Source organism: Tachyglossus aculeatus, chromosome X1, assembly GCF_015852505.1.
Source record: "Tachyglossus aculeatus isolate mTacAcu1 chromosome X1, mTacAcu1.pri, whole genome shotgun sequence".
Taxonomy (NCBI): Eukaryota; Metazoa; Chordata; class Mammalia; order Monotremata; family Tachyglossidae; genus Tachyglossus; species Tachyglossus aculeatus.
The window spans coordinates 96,195,602-96,203,048 of NC_052101.1; positions in this window are offsets into that span (position 1 = coordinate 96,195,602).

Here is a 7,447-nt window from a genome sequence, read left to right on the forward strand (position 1 = left end):
GGCCTCCCGGGGCATTAAACTCGGAGGCACCTTCGACACTCCCTCGGGGGCTTCCGTTCAAAATAGGGATGGGAAGAGGAGCCACGTTGTTCAATCAATCGTATTTATTGAGCGTTTACTATGTGCAGAGCACTGTACTAAGCGCTTGGGAAGTACAAATTGAAGTTCCCCGCTCGGTCCCGGGTGGGGTGGGAAGGGGATGGGGGGGGAGGCCTCCCGGTTCTCAGCTCAACACCCCCCCGGGGTGAATTGGCCTTTTCCTCCTTATCCTTCCTCGGATGGGCCTTCCAGGAGGAAACCGGGCAACCCCGACTTTAATCCCGGAGCCGGGCCTCCGGTTGAATGAGGCCCCCAGGGCCGTTTTGAGGCTTTGCTGTAGACCCTGGGCTTCAGAAGGGATCCCACCCTTACGTCGAGTAAAGGGACAGCGGAGGGTGATCCAGTGGGACCGGGGGATGTACCGGGACAGGAGGGCCCATTTGTGCTTTCTTTGGAGATGGAAAGTAGGGAAGGGGGTGGGTGGAGAAGAGGTTGCCCGGGTACTGCTCCAAGACGGCGGAGGGGGAGTGGGGGGAGCCCCTGGAGCGGCCTATGGGCACGTGGTGGTCGCCTGGCATAATAATGATGGCATTCACTAAGCGCTTACTATGTGCAAAGCACTGTTCTAAGCGCTGGGGGGGGGACTACAAGGTGATGAGGTTGTCCTACATGGGACTCCCAGTCTTCACCCCCATTTTACAGACGAGGTAACTGAGGCCCGGAGTAGCGCAGCGACTTGCCCGAAGTCACCCCAGCTGACCAGTGGCGGGGCCGGGATTCGAACCCACGGCCTCCGACTCCAAAGCCCGGGCACGCCGCTTCTCCATCCCCGGCGGCTATCACCCAGGCTCGGGTCCCCGCTCCGCGAGATCTGGGATGGCGGGGGCGGTTTTAACGACACCAGACGGAATCGCCATCTCTACTGCCGGGGGGAGGGGAGGCGAACGGGTCTTCTGTCTTGGGGGGGGGGGGCAGTTTTAATGACACTAGATGGAATGGCCATCTCTATTCCCGGGGGGAGGGAGGAGGCCGGGTCTTCTGTCTTTGGGGGGGGGGGTGGCCAGAAAGCAGAGGTGCAGGGGGGGATCTGCACCAGCAGGTGGCAGTGCGCCGCCGGCCCGCCTCCCACGCGGGGCAGCGTCGGCAGAGCGGGGCCCCCCACCCTCCTCCTCCGTCGCCCCTTCCAAGAAGGTGACGCAGGCCTCGTGGAGGCTGCGCCGCAGCGCCGCCTGGCGGCCGCGGGGCACGGGACGCAGAGCAGGCCGGTGAGCGCGTCCGGGCCGTGCAGGTTCACATCGAGAGACGGTCCCAGTGTAGAAGGGGGAGGCAGACAACAAAACATATTCACAGAATAAAATGAATAGCATGTACTTATTGAGCGCTTACTGTGTGCGGAGCGTTGAATGGCATTCACTTATTGAGCGCTTACTGTGTGCGGAGCGCTGGACCGCGCCCTTGGGGAGTCCCAAGGCCGCAACCGTCGTGAGACGGGCCCTACCCGACAGCGGGCTCCCAGTCTAGAAGGGGGAGGCAGACAACAAAACATATTCACAAAATAAAATAAATAATAGCATTCGTTTATTGAGCGCTTACTGTGTGCGGAGCACTGGACTAAGCACTTGGGAAGTCCAAGTTGGCAACATATAGAGACAGTCCCTACCCGACAGCAGGCTCCCAGTGTAGAAGGGGGAGGCAGACAACAAAACATATTCACAAAATAAAATGAATAGCATTCACTTAGTGAGCGCTTACTGTGTGCGGAGCGCTGGACCACGCCCTTGGGGAGTCCCAAGGCCGCAACCGTCGTGAGACGGGCCCTACCCGGCAGCGGGCTCCCAGTCTAGAAGGGGGAGGCAGACAACAAAACATATTCACAGAATAAAATAAATAGCATTCATTTATGGAGCGCTTACTGTGTGCGGAGCGCTGGACTACGCGCTTGGGGAGTCCAAGGCGGCAACATCGAGAGACAGTCCCTACCTAACAATCAATCAATCGTATTTATTGAGCGCTCACTGTGTGCAGAGCACTGGACTAAGTACTAACAGCGGGCTCACAGTCTAGAAGGGGGAGGCAGACAACAAAACATAATTAACAAAATAAAATAAATAGAATTCATTCATTCATTTATTGAGTGCTTACTGTGTGCAAAGCACTGGAGTAAGCGCTTGGGAAGTCCAAGGCGGCAACATCGAGAGACGGTCCCTACCCGACAGCGGGCTCCCAGTCTAGAAGGGGGAGGCAGACAACAAAACATATTCACAAAATAAAATGAATAGCATTCACTTATTGAGCGCTTACTGTGTGCGGAGCGCTGGACCGCGCCCTTGGGGAGTCCCAAGGCGGCAACCATCGTGAGACGGGCCCTACCCGACAGCGGGCTCCCAGTCTAGAATGGGGAGGCAGACAACAAAACATATTAACAGAATAAAATAAATAATAGAATTCATTTATTGAGCGCTTACTGTGTGCGGAGCACTGGACTAAGCGCTTGGGAAGTCCAAGTTGGCAACATAGAGAGACGGTCCCTACCCAACAATCAATCAATCAATCAATCGTATTTATTGAGCGCTCACTGTGTGCAGAGCACTGGACTAAGTACTAACAGTGGGCTCAGTCTAGAAGGGGGAGGCAGACAACAGAACATCATAATTAACAAAATAAAATAAATAGAATTCATTCATTCATTTATTGAGTGCTTACTGTGTGCAAAGCACTGGAGTAAGCGCTTGGGAAGTCCAAGGCAGCAACATCGAGAGACGGTCCCTACCCGACAGCGGGCTCCCAGTCTAGAAGGGGGAGGCAGACAACAAAACATATTCACAAAATAAAATGAATAGCATTCACTTATTGAGCGCTTACTGTGTGCGGAGCGCTGGACCGCGCCCTTGGGGAGTCCCAAGGCGGCAACCATCGTGAGATGGGCCCTACCCGACAGCGGGCTCCCAGTCTAGAATGGGGAGGCAGACAACAAAACATATTAACAGAATAAAATAAATAATAGAATTCATTTATTGAGCGCTTACTGTGTGCGGAGCACTGGACTAAGCGCTTGGGAAGTCCAAGTTGGCAACATAGAGAGACGGTCCCTACCCAACAATCAATCAATCGTATTTATTGAGCGCTCACTGTGTGCAGAGCACTGGACTAAGTACTAACAGCGGGCTCAGTCTAGAAGGGGGAGGCAGACAACAAAACATCATAATTAACAAAATAAAATAAATAGAATTCATTCATTCATTTATTGAGTGCTTACTGTGTGCAAAGCACTGGAGTAAGCGCTTGGGAAGTCCAAGGCAGCAACATCGAGAGATGGTCCCTACCCGACAGCGGGCTCCCAGTCTAGAAGGGGGAGGCAGACAACAAAACATATTCACAAAATAAAATGAATAGCATTCACTTATTGAGCGCTTACTGTGTGCGGAGCGCTGGACCGCGCGCTTGGGGAGTCCAAGGCGGCAACATCGAGAGACGGTCCCTACCCAATAATCAATCAATCAATCAATCATATTTATTGAGCGCTTACTGTGTGCAGAGCACTGGACTAAGTACTAACAGCGGGCTCCCAGTCTAGAAGGGGGAGGCAGACAACAAAACATATTCACAAAATAAAATGAATAGCATTCACTTATTGAGCGCTTACTGTGTGCGGAGCACTGGATCGCGCCCTTGGGGAGTCCCAAGGCGGCAACCATCGTGAGACGGGCCCTACCCGACAGCGGGCTCCCAGTCTAGAAGGGGGAGGCAGACAACAAAACATATTCACAAAATAAAATAAATGGCATTCATTTATTGAGCGCTTACTGTGTGCGGAGCGCTGGATCACGCGCTTGGGGAGTCCAAGGCGGCAACATCGAGAGACAGTCCCTACCTAACAATCAATCAATCGTATTTATTGAGCGCTTACTGTTTGCAGAGCACTGGACTAAGTACTAACAGCGGGCTTACAGTCTAGAAGGGGGAGGCAGACAACAAAACATAGTCACAAAATAAAATGAATAGCATTCACTTATTGAGCGCTTACTGTATGCGAAGCGCTGGACTACGCGCTTGGGGAGTCCAAGGCGGCAACATTGAGAGACGGTCCCTACCCAACAATCAATCAATCGTATTTATTGAGCGCTTACTGTGTGCAGTGCACTGGACTAAGTACTAACAGCGGGCTCACAGTCTAGAAGGGGGAGGCAGACAACAAAACATATTAACAAAATAAAATGAATAGAATTCATTCATTCATTTTTTGAGCGCTTACTGTGTGCGGAGCACTGGACTACGTGCTTGGGGAGTCCAAGGCGGCAACATCGAGAGACAGTCCCTACCCGACAGCGGGCTCACAGTCTAGAAGGGGGAGGCAGACAACAAAACATATTAACAAAATAAAATGAATAGAATTCATTCATTCATTCATTTATTGAGTGCTTACTGTGTGCGGAGCCCTGGACTAAGCGCTTGGGAAGTCCAAGTTGGCAACATCGAGAGACAGTCCCTACCCGACAGCGGGCTCACAGTCTAGAAGGGGGAGGCAGACAACAAAACATAATTAACAAAATAAAATGAATAGAATTCATTCATTCATTTATTGAGTGCTTACTGTGTGCGGAGCCCTGGACTAAGCGCTTGGGAAGTCCAAGTTGGCAACATAGAGAGACGGTCCCTACCCAACAGTGGGCCCACAGTCTAGAAGGGGGAGACAGAGAACAAAACATATTAACAAAATAAAATAAATAGAATAAATATGTACAAGTAAAATAAATCAATAAATAGAGTAATAAATACGTACAAACATATGTACATATATATATACAGGTGCTGTGGGGAGGAGAAGGAGGTAAGGCGGGGGGGACGGAGACGGGGTGGAGGGGGGAGAGGAAGGAGGGGGCTCAGTCTGGGAAGGCCGGAGAATTATTTTACTTGTACATATTTATTCTATTTATTTGATTTGGTTTCTAGGTTTTGTTTTGTCGCCTGTCTCCCCCTTCTAGACTGTGAGCCCGCTGTGGGGTAGGGACCATCTCTCGATGTTGCCAGCTTGGACTTCCCAAGCGCTTAGTCCAGTGCTCTGCAATCAATCAATCAATCATATTTATTGAGCGCTTACTATGTGCAGAGCACTGTACTAAGCGCTTGGGAAGTACAAATTGGCAACATATAGAGACAGTCCCTACCCAACATTGGGCTCACAGTCTAAAAGGGGAAGACAGAGAACAAAACCAAACATACTAACAAAATAAAATAAATAGAATAGATATGTACAAGTAAAATAAATAAATAAATAGAGTAATAAATATGTACAAACATATATACATATATATACATATATGCATATATATATACTGCACACAGTATAAGCGCTCAATAAATACGATTGAATGAATGAATGTGCGGAGCCTGGGTTCCTGATGATGTTTCCTGCAGCCCGGAACGGCTCAGGAGGAATCCGGGACCTCCAATCAATCAATCGTATTTATTGAGCGCTTACTGTGTGCAGAGCACTGTACTAAGCGCTTGGGAAGTACAAGTTGGCAACACATAGAGACAGTCCCTACCCCACAGTGGGCTCACAGTCTAAAAGACCTCCAGTGCCAGGACGTGGGGTTTATGCCGGTCTGTCGGTTTCTATCTTCCAAGGAGACCCCACACCCCGTTTCTAGCTCCGGCTCTGCCACTTGTCTGCTGTGTGACCTTGAGAAAGTCACTTCACATAATAATAATAATAAGGACGGTATTTGTTAAGCACCTACTATGTGCAAAGCACTGTTCTCTGTGCCTCGGTTTTCTCACCTGTCAGATGGGGCTCAAATACTCGTTCTCCTCCCCACTTATATCGCGAACTCTATGGAGGACGGGGACCGGGTCCAATCTGCATATATTGTATTTAACTACTGCTGAGTGCAGTGCTTGGCACACGGTTAGTACCTAACAAATACCAATATTACCAATATTATCGGGGAAGCAGCGTGGCTCACTGGAAAGAGCCCGGGCTTTGGAGTCAGAGGTCGTGGGTTCAAATCCCGGCTCTGCCAACTGTCAGCTGTGTGACTTTGGGCAAGTCACTTCACTTCTCTGGGCCTCAGTTACCTCATCTGTCAAATGGGGATGACGGAGGGCTCACAGTCTTGTTACCTCATCTGTCAAATGGGGATTAAGACTGTGAGCCCTCTGTGGTACAACCTGATCACCTTGTAACCTCCACAACGCTTAGAACAGTGCTCTGCACAGAGTAAGTGCTTAATAAATGCCATCGTTATTATTATGATGATCTTCAAAGATGATGCTTCTGGTGGTGGAATTTCATCTATATGTGTAAGGGGGGGTTGAAGGACTGTCCCTTCCACGTGGCATGTACAGAACTGTAGCAAGGCCCCCTTTTTCCAGCTCCTAGGGGATAATAGGGATTATCCTGTCTAGCCTTCCCATCCCCTAACTCCCCTCTCTAGCCTCATTCTTCCCCTTCTTTATCAATGAATACATAAATAAAAACATCTATCGAGTACTTACTCTGTGCAGAGCACTGAGCTAAGTACTTAGGAGAGTACAGTCGAGTTAGCAGACACGATTCCTGCCCTCGAGGATCTTACAGTCTAGCTGGGGAGAAAGACACTAAAATAAATTACAGTTCGGAGGTAATAATAAAGCAGATGAGATGACTCTATTTATTTATTTTACTTGTACATATCTATTCTATTTATTTTATTTTGTTAATATGTTTGGTTTTGTTCTCTGTCTCCCCCTTCTAGACTGTGAGCCCACTGTCGGGTAGGGACCGTCTCTTGATGTTGCCAACTTGGACTTCCCAAGCGCTTAGTCCAGTGCTCTGCACACACAGTAAGCGCTCAATAAATACGATTGATTGATTGTACATAAGTGCTACAGGGATTTGTGAGTATTTTTAAGTACTTGGGTAGGGTGGAGTAAGTGGGAAAGTCAACAGACTGAGCAGAGCTCATTTCTGAGTTCAAATCCCAGCTTTTTTTTTAATAAACGGTATTAAGCGCTTACTATGCGCCAGGCACTGTACTAAATGCTGCGGTAGACATACGCTAATCAGTCGATCGAACAGTCGTAGTTATCGAGTGCTTAATGTGTGTAGGGCACCGTACTAAGCACCTGGGAGAGTACAGCGTGGCTTAGTGGAAAGAGCACGGGCTTGGAAGTCAGAGGTCATGGGTTCTAATCCCGGCTGTGCCACTGATGATGATGATGATGGCATTTGTTAAGTGCTTCCTATGTGCAAAGCACTGTTCTAAGCACTGAGGATACAAGATGATCAGGTTGTCCCACGGGGGGCTCACAGTCTTAATCCCCATTTTACAGATGAGGTAACTGAGGCACAGAGAAGTGAAGTGACTTGCCCAAAGTCACACAGCTGACAAGTGGCAGAGCCGGGATTTGAACCCTTCGGCATCGC